Consider the following 15,558-nt stretch of genomic DNA (forward strand, 5'->3'; position numbering starts at 1 on the left):
TACAATCACTTAAAGCAAACAATATTTTGTCATTAATACAAAAAAAATATGACTAATTTACCAAAAAAAAAATCACTTTGGTTGTTTTTTCCAGATGAAAATATATTTACCAATCAATATACAGCCTTAGAAATGTGAGAAGCACAAAATGGTTGTTTTTTCCAGATGAAAATAAAAACCGAGTCAGATTTTGCATCAACCAAGTACTATTTCAGAAATCAAAAGCGGAAAATTTAATAAACCATATTGCCCTACTCCTTAACTAATGAACCATATAAAGGTGAAATACTAGATAAGAAAATCACACTAAGAATGGATTTCCCTCACAAGCCTACTGCACGAGTCGGCAGAGGCAAGAATGCTTGCATATTTTCTGAGAAAAGATCATATCTTCTAAGTCAATAATAACCAAAAAGATTCCAAGTAAATTATAAACATCCACAATCGACGACAGCAACTATCAGAATATCCAGAATACTAACAGTCAAAGATTACGAGTTACCTGAGAAGCGAAATGCCTATGACCAGGTGATAATGTACTAGAAGTCCGACCAATTGCTTTCTCAAGCATCGTTCGCATTGATTTTTCCTGCTGAAGCCGCATTTGAAGCCAAAGTAGATATATAAAAGCATGTATAGTCTCGAGAAGGGTCGATTCCTATTCCCAATCCTATTTTCACATTCCCGAATAAAAGAAGCATGAAAACTTACATCCTTTTCCAAGAAGGCGCGCTGATTTGATGAGCTTGTACTTGAATCAAAGGATTGTCCATGAGAGGTTCTTGTAGAAATTGGCGAGTCCTAGTGTAACAGGAATACAAACAAATACATAAGTTGAAATGCTTACATTTGCTTAGAAAGCCAAGGTAATCAATTATCAGCGACGAAGGCAATTAATAATCGCTAGTTTGTCAAAGAACCATCATTAACTAAACAAACAAAAAAATATATAACAATCAACAATTAAACAATTATCATTCTGCTTATATTTGGATCAAAGTTCTCCTTGTTGTTTCTGGAATAACGAACTAACAAATAACCCTAATTCATTCATATTCTACAAAAAAATTCATTCATATTCTACCAAAAATTCTCAATCGAATATAAACCTAACACAAGTGATACAATCACTTCATGTAAAATCATACTACATTCCATCAATTAAGGGATAACAAGAACAAAAATCGAAAAAAAAAGGAAACTCGCCTTATTAAAAACCCGCAATAATTGACAAGTAGAGCGGACGAACGGTAAAAAGGAGAGCCGGTGGTGAATTGGCGACGCCAAATGGTAGCTTGGCGACAAGAAATGGTGGTTTGGCGGGTCGCTGGTGAAGGAACAAGTTGACGAATTGGGGTTTTAGGGTAGAAGGTGCTAGAGACTTGGAGAGACTGAGAGGTTGAGTTGAGTCGGTGGTGGATTGGGTTTAGTGTTTTACAGTGTATTAGAGTAAATATAAATATTAGTTTTATTTTTATATTTTTTTTGAAAAAAAAAGTAAGAAAATGAAAATAGTGGGCCAACTATACATAAGAAACCATTTTTCAGGAAGATGGTTATTTTGTAATTTCATTTTAGTGGGCCAGCCATATATAAGAAACCATTTTTCTGTAAAACATGGTATTTATAATCTAAGAGACCATGTAAAAACTTATATGGTTACTTATTAATGATTTCTTATCTATATTTTCTAGTAGTGCGAACCTTGGCATTATCTCGAAAGGAAGTTAGCCGAAATCGAGATCTTTCACGATTACTACTTCATTTCTCCAGAAACGGTTCCAATCGTCAAGACTCGTCAAGCACCTTGCCTAGACGAACAAGCCGTGAGTCTGCTATTTCGAGAAAATCGATTTGTTAGAGCCGCGCAGGACGAGATCATTACTATGATACTTCAAGATGATCACTTCAACCCTACCGCGTTAATCACAGAAATCAACACCAATCAGCAGAAATGATGGAGAAAATCGATCAAGTGGACAAACAATCAAGGAAGACTCTTCAAGCTCACTACTGGAAAAGGAGAGATGTTCAAAGGAGAACCAGAAAACGATGAATTCGAGTCAGAGTCAAAGTCGAAGTCTAGAGAAGTTCCTAGAGAGTCTCCTCCTGTCGTCATTCCCACTCCCCTCGTCTCTGCTAGCCTAGTATCGAATAGCAACAGTAGTTCGAGAAATGTCCCAACCGCTGTCTTTTTACCGCCACTGACCACAGAACAGATGGCTTCTTTGTTTCAACTTTTCTCAAATCTTAATATGAATAAATCAGGTTCTGCTTACTCTTCGTGTTATCTTGAATGCAATTCTGTTTACGATGATGATGAGAATGACCCAGACCCTGACTTAATCGAAATACCTCCCTACATAGCCAAAGAAATACTCCAAGAGGGGGAAGGGGGGCCAGTGATAGAAGATACTGAATCCATCAATGTAGGAACTGAACTAGAACCCCAAGAACTTAGAATAGGGACAACCCTGAGCCCCACCGAAAGGGCCAATTTCATAGACCTCCTACACGAGTTCAAAGACGTTTTTGCTTGGTCCTACAAAGATATGCCAGGGATCGACAGGGAGATTGCAGAGCATAGAATCCCAATCAAACCAGGGTTCAAACCCGTGAAACAGAAGCTTCGAAGAATGAGGACAGAATGGGCTCTCAAGATCAAAGAAGAAGTCGATAAACAATTCAAAGCCAGGTTCATCAAAGTTTCCGAGTACTCAGACTGGGTAGCTAACATAGTACCCGTATCCAAAAAGGATGGGAGACTCCGTGTTTGTGTTGACTTTAGAGACTTAAATAAAGCAAGCCCTAAGGATGACTTTCCTCTACCACATATCGACATATTAGTGGATAATACAGTGGATCACGCGTTGGTATCCTTCATGGATAGATACGCGGGATATAACCAGATCAAGATGACCTTAAAGGACATGCTTAAGACCGCCTTTGTCACTCAAGGGGGAACCTACTGCTACACGGTTATGTCGTTTGGGTTAATCAACGCTGGAGCTACATACCAACGTACCGCAACCACGCTCTTACATGACATGATGCATAAACCAGTTGAGGTATACGTAGATGGCATGATTGTCAAGTCCAAGGAAAGAGAGGGATATATTGCAAACCTTCGCAAATTCTTCTCGAGGCTATGGAAGTACAACATGAGACTCAATCCTCAGAAATGCATATTCAGAGTGACATCTGGCAAAATCCTAGGATACGTGGTTAGCCAAAGAGGTATAGAAATAGACCCTTCAAAGATCAAATCTTTAATTGAAATGCCGCAACCTCAAACAGAGAAAGAAGTTAGGGGATTCCTAGGAAAAGTACAATACATCGGTCGCTTAATATCGAAACTCACCATGATCTGCGAACCCATATTCAAGAAGTTAAAGAAAACAGATCACACCATGTGGGATGATGACTGTCAGAAGGCTTTCGACCGAATCAAGGAAATACTAGCCAAACCGCCAGTGCTCATGCCACCCCAACGAGATCAACCTCTTGGTTTATATCTCACGGTAACTGAAACGGCCATGGACGCCATGCTAGCTCAAACCGTAGGAAAAGAAGAAAGAGCCATATACTACCTTAGTAAGAAGTTCTTGGAGTACGACTGAAAATACACACCACTCGAGAAGACATGCCTCGCTCTTGTGTGGGCAACGAAGAAGCTACGCAACTACATGCTTAGCTACTCCGTCAAGATATTCTCAAAAATGGATCCTGTCAAATACCTCTTCGAGAAACCCGTTCTCAATGGACGTCTAGCGAGATGGACTTTGATGCTCTCTGAGTTCTATCTTAAGTATGTGCCTTTGAAAGTCATAAAGGGGTGCGCCGTTGCCGAATTCTTCGCAGAAAATCCCATCAATGACACACAAACGATAGACACTTGGTCATTTCCGGATGAGGATATACTCCAAACAGATGTAGACTCCGGGGATCTCTATTTTGATGGAGCATCGAACTTAAGAGGATTTAGAATAAGGGTGTTGCTCATTTCTCCTGAAGGCGAGCATACACCAATCTCTGTCAAACTCGACTTCGAGGTGACAAATAACGCTGCAAAATACGAAGACTGTCTCATTGGATTGCAAGCGGCAGTAAGTTTAGGCATCAAGAATCTTCGAGTACATGGGGATTCCTCTTTGATCATCAATCAAGTTACGGGGTCTTGGAAAATCCGAAGCAAAAGCCTGGCACCTTATCAAGCCAGAATAGACCAAGTAGCCCAATTCTTCGATCAAGTAACCTACTTACATCTACCTCGAGAAGAAAATCAATTTGCGGATGCTCTTGCAAAACTCGCATCTTTGATTAACATGTCGGATAGTATGGTAGAAATGCCTTTATGCATCGAACGGCGATCAGAGCCAGCTTATGTGCACCAAATCACCGATGAAGAGGAAATTACGGAGGAGCCTTGGTTCCAAGCAATCTTAAACTTCAAACTCAACGGCACCTATCAACCGGAAATAGACAAAAGGGGACAACGCGTTATCCGTTTGCTAGCTTCCCAATACGTCCTCATGCAAGGAGAGCTATACAAAAGAACACCTCTTGGTGTAGTCCTATGTTGTCTTGATCATTCACAGGCACGAAAAGTGATGGAAGAAGTCCATGATGGAGAATGTGGCCCTCAAATGAGTGGACCCATGATGGCAAAGAAAATCACACGTTTAGGATATTATTGGACCACGATGGAATCTGATTGCATCAAATACGTGAGACGTTGCCATAAATGCCAGGTCTTTGGGAATGTACAACATCTTCCTCCCTTATTGCTTTACACCATGACATCTCCCTGGCCATTTTCTGCTTGGGGAATTGATATCATCGGCAAGATCACTTCAGCTGGAACAGGAGGTCACTGTTTCATCCTAGTAGCAATCGATTACTTCACCAAGTGGGTAGAAGCGGCTTCCTACACCAGTCTTACAGCCAAGAACGTGGCAAAGTTCATACAAACCAATATCATCTGTCGATATGGTTGCCCACATGAGATCATCAGTGATAATGGATCACATTTCCAAGCTGAGACTGAGCAATTGCTAGCCAAGTACAAAATCAAGCATCACCACTCCTCGCCATATAGACCACAAACCAATGGCGCAGTAGAGGCAGCAAATAAAAACGTTGTCACAATTCTCAAGAAAATGATTGACAACTACAGAGATTGGCCGATCAAGATACCCTTTGCTTTATGGGGATACCGTACATCCGTTAGGACGCCCACTGGGGCCGCTCCTTTCTATTTGACCTACGGCATAAAAGTCGTACAACAAGTTGAGCTAGAAATACCGTCCTTGCGTGTTTTACTCGAAAGTCAAATACCCGAAGCCGATTGGAAGAGGGATAGATATGAAGACCTCATCCTTTTGGATGAACGAAGGTTACGTGCATTACATAATGTGCAAACATATCAAGCGTATATCAAACGAGCCTTCAACAAAAGTGTTAAGCCAAGGAACATCAAAGAAAGAGATCTGGTCCTCAAATCCGTTAGGGCTCTTTTACCTATCGATCCACGAGGACAATTCAAACCCAATTGGGTCGGGCCATTCCTAGTCAAGTCCATACTTCCAGGGGGTGCGGTTAGGATCACAGACCTCGACGGAAACGAATTTACCAACCCAACAAACCTCGACCAATTAAAACGTTATTATGCCTAGAGTAGGAGCAAAAACGCGCCTCGCATATAGGAATCTAACACCCATAGGGCACTGAAAGAAGAAATTGTCATTCTCATATCATCAAATAAACTAAATTGCATTTTTGGAGTAAGTAAAGCACATTCTTATTTTCTAAAGTTCGTTACAAGCTCTTGCTTAGAAGAATTATTCTTTTACATTTACTCGAACTACGCGCAAGGGTTTAATTTCATTTTTTAAATGAATACGTAGGCAATCCTTCACGGGATACAACCCACTTAATCGTTTTAAATGTTAAAAGAAGGACATCTGCAAATGCATTTGAAATTCGACAAGAATGATGAAAAGAAAACCACAACGGTTTCATAACCAATCAACCTCTTTTATTTTATTCATAATAATAATACGTTACATAATAAAATCATAATAAAAATAAATAGGCTAGAATTCTAAAACCCCGCCTTCTTATTACGATAATAATAATAAAAAAAAAAAAAAAAAGACATAGGCTACTCTTCCATTTTCCCTTTGCCTTTGTCATTTTTATCATACTTCTTGTCGCGACCTCGAGCCGGACGCTCTTGCGCCACTTCCGACCTAATCACCATGGGTCTCTCTCGTGGTCTCGCTTTGCCATTCTTGCCAACCACCATCACGACGGCAGGAGAAGTCTTCGGTTTTTTCGAAGGATGAACAACTCGAAACCCGACTTCTTCCTCTCCTTCGGTCAAATGCTTCTCCTTCTCCTTCTCCACCTCGCGAACCTTGTAGTCAACAGGTTCATGCTTCCTCAGTCTCTTGCGTTCCTTCGGAGTAGTAGCTTTCCTCCACCGCATATAGGAATCTAACACCCATAGGGCACTGAAAGAAGAATTCAAGAACCAAAGGTTCCTCTGAGCCCATTTGATGGCCCACTCTCTTCGACTCTCCGTAGTAAGCGCCACGGCAGTCTGCGGGACAGTGTCAAGCTTTGGGATCATCTGCTTCAATCCAACCTGCCTCATCAACCTCTCCGGGAAGATGCATATCATAAACTCCAAACCGGGAATGCGAACAGCTCGGGTAGGATCCAAGGAAGATACTCCAGTGACAGATTTGAGGTGCCACCATGGTACGAACCATCTAATTAAGGGGCCATCTTCACTTTTCAACTTGTTTTCCCAGTAGTTGCACACTCGAGTGAAGTCCACCATGTAAAGCCTGATCCTTATTGCAATCGAACGAGCATGGTAAGAAGGAACATTAGCTAGGGGGTCGATCAATCGAAGACGCTCCATAAGCCATACCTACCAAAAGCAGGTATTAGAAACAGAAAAAAAAAAAAAACGAAACAGAAAAAAAAAACGAAAAATAAAAAGAGAGAAAATAAACAAAAATATTCTTTTACCTGCAGAATAATGGGACTTCCCAAATAAGGTAGATCGCGATTGGCTTTCCTGTTATCTAAGCCCAATAGGATCTCTCCTAAACACAGACAAGCTGGGCTCTTGCGCAACTCCATTTACTCAATCAGGCTCAAAAGACGACGGTCGCCCCTCATGTCCTCATCAACATGCCCTTGAAGGACATATACATGCAACAGGCAGAATCCGAATGCCCTTCGTCTTGCAACATATGAAACAGTAGGATCAGCCTTATTGATGAAGCGATCGATGAAATCCAACATCCGCACTCCTTTAGAAGTCATAAGGCAGTCAACATCAACTCTGGCCAATCCAAGCAAGTCTCTAAACTTATTCTTATATCCTTGAGAAGTGGAGGGAATAACAGGTAAATGTTCCGGATCCCAACCACCAATCGCAACAATCTCTTCAGGAAATGGGTAAATATCGCCTCCAGGGAAGGCAAATACGTGATGATTCGGGTCCCAATAGTCAAGACAAGCATCGAGAAACGGTTTGACTACCTTGATCAATTTCAAGCTCAAGAGTGCTCCAAAATTATAAGCACCCATGTCATACTTCTCCACACTAGAGAACTCATTTGTCCATTCTCTTAGACGAATTTCAAGAGTATTCATGATGTAGGCTTATTTTGGGAGTTTTGTGAAATAAGACGAAGAAAGACAGAAGAATTATGTGAACAAAACCTCCTTCGACGTCTCTATTTATACTAAAAGCTGTTTCCTAAAATCCGTCAGGACGGACGCACCGGGGAACAGGCGCAGCAGGTGCTGCGCCTCTTCGAACGGACACAGCTCTTGCTGCGCCTCTTCCTCAGCTATTTTTCTGTGATTTTCCGCGTTGGATCTTTCCTAAATTCCTCAACGAATAATTTCCTATTCATACGGGTTATTATTTTGGTAAATGCATCAAGTTACCATATTTCGTGTTTCCTAATTTCGCGGGCACGCATCTCGAGGCGATGTCGACATTTTCGTCATTTTAAGCACACTTGAACATTCCTTTTAATTTTCTTTTTGGGAATCATTTCATCAATTTAATTTCATTTATTTTGTTTACATTTTGGTTTTAATTTAATATATCATTTTTTCGAACTTTACCTCTTTTCCTTTTGGGGAATCATTTCACTCTCCACTTCAAACTTACATGTTTTTTATTTTTTTCTTTTATAAGGGGTAAGCCGCCCTACCGTCCGGTCATTCCTGTCCAAATTTTTTCATTTTTGCCATTTCCGACCAGATTTTCGTATTTCTGGTCATTTCTTTGCTTTTTCGAGTCATTGTTTTGCGCTAATTTAGGCCATATGTACAAATACATATTCTATATGATTTCTGTGTAAATTTCAGCAGCATGACGGCGTAAACAGTCATCTACCAAACCTGTTCAAAGCTAACATGCAGATACAAACAAGGCAACCCAGCAGCAAAGGCACTCAGGCCGTCATATATACGATCAAAAAGGGACATGTACACCAAACTGGGGGCTCGAGCCCCAAAACAAAATCCAAATGTCCGAAAATGTACAAACGTACAAAATACAACCGGAAAGACAAGAAACAACAAGAAAACTACTGCTCGTCGCCGTCTAGCTCGGGAACTCTCACCTCGAGAGCAGCAACCTCGGCGTCACGAACCTCGAGCTCACTCAGCAGGCGAGTTGTCTCCTCTCGGGACTGGGCAAGCTATCGCTCGAGCTCGCGCTCCCTCTGCAAACAACAAAAACTGGCTCATGTCAATCACTTCAAGCATAAAGGAAAATTAGAAAACTCAAAAATAAAGTAAACGGGAGGTTCATACCTGACGTCCTCGGCCACCAGCAAGTGCCTCGACGGCAGTAGCCCGCAGCCGGTTGGCTACCCTCCACAAAGCCACGAACCAGGATGGCGCGACCTGCATTTCAAAAGAAAAATGTTTAGCAATTGAGCAAACTCGAGCAAATGTGTTCTTACACGAAAACTATACAGAGTAGAAGACTCACCCTCCGAATCAGATGCTCCCAATCGTCCAAACTAGCATCTCTCACCGCCACGTCAAAGTCACGTAGCTCGGAGATCGTCGTCATCCCCGTCGTGTCGGTGTAATCAAGGGTCTCGGGGTACTCTGGGGCTCGACGCCCGCCGCCTCGACCTCCTGCAAAGTCAGATGATTTCCGTTAACTGATGATCTTTCATCGTATGCTCAGATAATCAAAAATGAAAGAGGACAAAGCACTTACCACAACCGGCCAGTTCGCCAACCTCCCGTAGAGGAACGCCGGGTAGTCCTCACCAGGAAGGAGGAGGGCGTCGCCACCGACGCCAGCCAGGTCAGCGTCCCTCTCTGCCTCAGAAGGCTCCCCAAACATCATCCGAGGAGGATCGATAGGAACCGTCAGGACATCCCGAGAGCACTGCCGAGCCAAGCGCTCGCCCAAGTACCACACATGACATATCGACGTCCTCAGCAGTAGCCGGCTCGAGCTCCTAGGTCGAAGGACCTCAGCCACAAAAAGAGGAGCGCCAACGTACTCCTCCCAAGGCCTAGGCACCCACTATAAAAGCAAACGAAGGGTCATTCTTATGATCAGTTCTAAAAAGAAAGAGAAAACACAGACAAATGTAAGGTGAAATACTCACGCCGTCCAGCTGAAGAGCGTTCACCTCCCACCGACAGACGTCGTGGAAGGAATGCCGACTCCTCGTGCGGCACATCACCCAATCCCACATAACAGGATAGGCCTTCTCCACCGGCTCCGTCCTCTTGGGCGCGAGGCTCGGAAAGTAGGAGTACACCCACGCCTGTAAATCAAGATAATCAACAACGATCTTTCGTGGTTTGATAAGAATAAGAAATGATCTTTTATGAGAAGTAGTGAAGGTTCATACCTCCAACAACAGTCCAGGGCCGACAACAGCAGGAGAAGTTCCCTTCTCTATCAACTTCGAACGAACCATGACCCTCATGAAGCGGATGAGGACCTCGACCGCAGTACCTCGCAGCTAGTTGGCTACCCTCCCTAACGCCACAAACCGAGATGGCGCAACCTGCATTTTCAAATAATAAGTTCTCAATAATTGGATAAATCAAATGTGTTCTTACACAAAAAATCATACAAATTAGAGGCTCACCCTCCGAATCAGATGCTGCCACTCGTCCAAGCCAGCATCCGTCACAGCCACGTCAAAGTCACGCAGCTCGGAGATCGTCGTCCTCCCAGTCGCGTTAGTGTACTCGAGGGTCTCGGGGTACTCTGGGGGCTCGATGCCCGCCGCCTCAACCTCCTGCAAAGACAAAGGATTCCCATTAATCGATGATCATTCATCATGCTTTCGAAATGGTCATAAGGAGAGTAAATACTCACCACAACCGGCCAGTACGCCAACCTCCCGTAGAGGAACGCTGAGTAGTCCTCACTAGGAAGCTGAAGGGCGTCACCACCAACGCCAGCCAAGTCAGCTTCCCTCTCAGCCTCAGAAGGCTCCCTAAACATCGTCCTAGGAGGATCAATGGGAACCGTCAAGACATCCCGAGAGCACTGATGAGCCAAGCGCTCGCCCAAGTACCACACAGGACCCATCGACGTCCTCAATAGCAACCGGCTCGAGCTCCTAGGTCGAAGGACCTCAGCCACGAAAGGAGGAGCGCCAGCGTACTCCGCCCAAGGCCTGGGCTCCCACAGGGAAAAGACAAGCAAGAAATCATTCTTATGATCGGTAAAAAGTAATAAAGAAGCAAAACGATTATAAGGGAGATGCTCACGCTGTCCAGCTGAAGAGCGTTCACATCCCGCCGGTAGACACCGTGAGAGGAACGCTTGCTCCTCGTGCGACACATCACCCAATCCCTCACAACGGGATAGGCCTTCTCCAGCGGCTCCGTCCTCCTGGGCGAGAGGCTCGGAAAGTAGGAGTACACCCACGCCTGTGAAGCAAGATAGTCAACAACGATCTTTCGTAATTTGATAAAGAAAACAAGTGATTTTAGTCTGAATGAAGGTTCATACCTCCAACAGTAGTCCAGGGCCGACAGCACCAGGAGAAGTCCCCTTCTCCATCAACTCCGGACGAACCATACATGGCCCTCATGAAGCGGATGAGGACCACAAAACCAGCAGTGACCCAGTCCCAACGGCCTAGGGAGCTCAGGTCAGAAAGAAAGGGAAGAAGCTTCGTCGAAAGCCTCTCTCCCTTGTCTCCGAGGTAAATCAAAGACAAGAACCACCAGAGCCACAAGCGGACTCTCTGCTCTACAGTGCAGGGAAGAGGAGCCGCCTCCCTCCCCTTGATCACCACCAACGCCAAGGTCTTCCCCATGAAGTGGTCCCGCATGTAAGAACTAGGCACCAAGCCAGGTACCGCAGCCACCTTCGGCGCCAAATTCCAGCCGATCAACCTCCTGGCCTCCGCCGAGTCAACCCTCATGACCGTCTCTGGCCACTCCACCACCCCAGTCCCACACGGCAGACCGGAAATCATGCCGTAGTCCTCCAAAGTGACCCCCACCTCACCAACAGGCATGTGAAATGTGGAGGTCGTATCCCAAAACCGGTCCAAGAAGGCTCGGACGAGACTGAGGTTAGCCCGAAGCTTCCTCCTCGCAATATCCCTCCAAGCCTGCACCAAGGCACCGAACGCTCCCCGCTCGATCATGGCCCGCTCATGAGCCGACAGCCTCTCGTAGCATCCCATCGCCATCATGTAACCCGAGAATGACCTGATGTCCCGGCCTCCTATGTTGATTTGAAACAAAAGCTATCTTTAGCTCAAATGAAGAAGAAAAGGAATGACAAAAAAAATGAAAGAAGATGAATGAAGAGTGATGAATCCTATTTACCAAGCTCTTCACCGTCCTGTAGGACAGGTGACCCTCCATGCCCCAGAGCGGTGCCCTCGTCCCGGTCTCGGCCCACGCAGTGCTCCCTCTCGGTGGCGACCACCTCATCCAACGTTGGCCCGTCTCGGAGCCTTCTCCTCCTGAGCTGCCTCCTCCTCCAGGACCTCGCCCTCAGCAGCCATCACCGCAGCGGTGAAAGCCTCCTCCAACGCCTCCTCAACCACCCGAGAAGGGTCAACATCCATGTCTATGTCCATGGGACCCCTCCCAGACGTAGAAGCCTCATCACCTGCAGAATTAAAGTAAATTTAGGCCGCGTCAAGTGACGGCAAGCCTTGATTAGGGGATTTTCGAGTTTTCGGAGCTCTAAAATCGCTCTTTTCTCGCCATCTTTCGCAATTTTCCCACAAACCCATCCACTCATGTGGTAATTTGGGCCAATTCAAGCCTAAGTTGATGCCTAGTCATGGGTTCGAGTCGGAATTTCAACAGCATTTCGTTATAACGACGATTATGCCCTAGAAAAGTGTCCTGAAAAAGCCATCACAAACCAAAATTACGAGATGGTAGGAAGTTTACCCATCATACAATGATTCCAAATATCAAGTTTCATCGCAAATGGGCAATCCTAAGGATATTTTCGAAGCGATTTACGGTTTAGTTGTGAAACCGTCTCAATTTCACTCAAATGCTCAAAACTCAACGAAAATTCGAAATAAATACATGGTTATGATCCTTATACTACCAATTGGCCATTTACAAAGTCAATTTCACAAAGCAAAATCATTTGGAGGAAAAGCCCCAAATTTTCGACTAATTAGGGTCGAAAACCCTAATTTTGTCGGTCCCATTTGAGCAAATCCAGAAGATAAATGCAAGATTGATACACATACCTCGATTAGTCATGGAAAATGCAAGTTTTTGGATCAAATTTTGACGGAAATGGTTGGAATTTGATAGAGTAATTGAGATTTTATGTTTCGAAATAATGAAATGAAACTCCTGTTTCATCGGGTTTTTACCCAGGAAAGCACGCCTAGGAAAAGACGCAGCAGGTGCTGCGCCTCCTTCAAGGAACGCAGCTCTTGCTGCGCCTTTTCCTCAGCTTCCCTTCATACGAGTTTTCAAAAATTCGTTATGAGTTCGTTATTTTTGTGGGCCCATCATTGGTGCGCCTCTTCCTTGATGCTACATCACATATTTGGTCTATTTGACGTATGTTCTTCACCTGGATCCACATCTTCCAAGCCAACATCAAATTATCGCCTTATTTCTTATCCAAGACCTAGCTTGTCACAACGAGCATCCCTTTTTGACAGGTGTTTCGACACACCTTTATTCTGTTCCCCCAGCGAGAGTACACGGATAGACTTTCCCTCTCGAGACATGGAGATCAGTTCCCGATGATGTTCCCCCAGCAAGAGTTCACGACCGACAGTCACTTCTCTTTCGAGACATGGAGATCAACATCGACCACAAATACTTCCGAAGTTTGTTTGAAGCTGAACACAAGCAGATTTCACCCAGCAGTTCCAGACTGTGTCCTACTGTCTTCTCCCGATATCGCGTTTCGTTTTTTTAAGAAGTTTCTTCAGAATCCCTGTGACCCCTAAATTCCTTCAGACACCAAGTTATCTTCAGACCAAAGAGTTTTGCCGAAGCGTCTTCACTCCCGTTTCACCCAGGGGTATCTCAGGTATGGTCTCTTCTTATGGCTGGCGAGCTTCCTTACGTAGTCTACTGGACTTTAAACGACCCTCCCCGATAGTCGACAGACTCTAAAATGTTCCCGACGACAGGTCCTTGGTTCAGACCCCTTGAACCGCCTCGCGTCGCCATAGTCATCAGGTTGTAATCTTCGATTGACTTGATGGCTATACTTTGACTTTCGCCTTGTCCAAGCCTCAGTCAAAGTGGGGGCTCTGTAGATACCTCATTTCTGCACCTCCCGCAAACCACCCGGTGATGATTGGGCCGCATGTTTGGTACGCGGAATGATTTGTGACAGTTCGTAAGTTTATCGTCAAGTGATCGCTCAAACATTTATGTCTACCTCTTAAATGTCATCTACGTGCCGATACGGTCGTGTTTTGGCAGTAATTAGAGTACATTTGGAGTCCGGGCCTATAACCGTCTTCATTTTCTAACAACCATTAAAATGCCGAGTCGGAATGTTCTGGAATGTTCCGGATATTTCTATTCCAAATTTTATAAATCTTTTAAGTCTTTGGTAAACAATTTCCCGTAATATTCACACAAAATATTAAGGAAAACCAAATTATTTCGTTATTCCATAAACTAAACACGGAAATCTTTCTTCCGCACGAGGAAACCACTTGGGAATAGACGCAGCATGTGCTGCGCCTCTTCCAAGAGACGCAGTGCCTGCTGCGCCTCTTCCCAAGTCCTTTTCTGCGTATTTTTTCATATCTTTCCGAGATTCACTTCCAAAGTTTCTCCGAAAACCCTACTTCCTCCACGTGATTAGTATAAATAGAGACCTTCGGTCTCATATATTTCTCACGCGAGTGTCCGCCCTTCTCTTCTCCCTTTGCATTCTAGACCACGTTCTTACTTTTTGGCGTCTACGTCCACGTAAGCTCGGATCTTTCTGAGTACCAGCCTCGTTTTGCATGAACGACCAATTTGACCAACTCCACAATAATCAACTTTAATCAATCTTAATCGTTTTCCTCTTACGAGGGCACGTTCGCTACATTCGAGTCGAGCATCACTAATCGTAAACTTAGTTCATCTCGTTTCGTCAAACATGTAAGTCTGAGGGTGTAAATCTCTCTTTTATTTATTGTTATTTATCTTTTGTAATCATATTATAAGATTTATGTCGAAAATACAATTAAAACCGATTTCTAAAACCCTTTTACGGATTATCAGAGGACAAACGTCGAGAAATGACGCAGCAACTGCCGCGCCTCTTCGAAGGGGCGCAGTACCTGTTGCGCCTCTTCGTGAGGCTGTCGTAGTTCCTACTTCTTTTCTTCTTCCTTCATCTTTTGTTCGTCCTTTCGTTTTTCACTATGTTTTCGAATGTTCATTTTTCATTAACACGACAATTTAAGCATGATAATTTTAACATGTAATTCATAAATTCTTCATGTAATTCATCTCATTAATTCCCGACTTAAATCTCAAATAACCAATATTTGCGGGTTTTCGTCATTAAAGTCAAACCGGGTTGTAGAAATTCGATTCATTCATATTGAGTTTCTGGAATTTGACCTTTGATATATTCCTACCTGTTTATTATCATATTCATCCTTAGTCCATCATTAATTCATCATATTTAACCTAATTTGTTCATGAATTTGTTCATTAATCTCATTAATCATGTAATTATTCGTTCTAGTTATTTTCATCCACGTTTATCGCTTTTATGACCATTAATTATATGTAAATAACCTATTAATTACTTCCATCCGAGTAAATAATATTAATCAAGCCTTAAATTAACCAACGAACATTAACGACTTGCAATTCCGGCTTCACAGCCAGAACTGAGCCAAGGAACAGACGCAGTGACTGCTGCGCCTCTTCCAGAGGGCGCAGCTCTGCTGCGCCTGTTTCTGGTAGACTTCTGTCTCTGAACTCCTGTTTTGCTTTGACCTTGTTTTAATTACGTATTAATTAACTATTAATCGTATTATCGCCTAATAATCTGTTCGTTAATTT

At 43.7% G+C, this 15,558-nt stretch overlaps 1 long non-coding RNA gene across 1 annotated transcript; it reads right to left on the minus strand.

Moving 5' to 3' along the window:
* Positions 1-375: 375 nt before the first annotated feature.
* Positions 376-1,422, minus strand: LOC141615049 (uncharacterized). The gene is made up of 3 exons (XR_012529580.1): positions 1,207-1,422; positions 712-801; positions 376-592 (listed from the first exon to the last, which is right to left on the minus strand). It is a non-coding gene; the product is annotated as an uncharacterized LOC141615049 (long non-coding RNA).
* Between the last annotated feature and the right edge of the window lie 14,136 nt (positions 1,423-15,558).

This window comes from Silene latifolia, chromosome 11 (assembly GCF_048544455.1).
Source record: "Silene latifolia isolate original U9 population chromosome 11, ASM4854445v1, whole genome shotgun sequence".
NCBI classification, from domain to species: Eukaryota; Viridiplantae; Streptophyta; class Magnoliopsida; order Caryophyllales; family Caryophyllaceae; genus Silene; species Silene latifolia.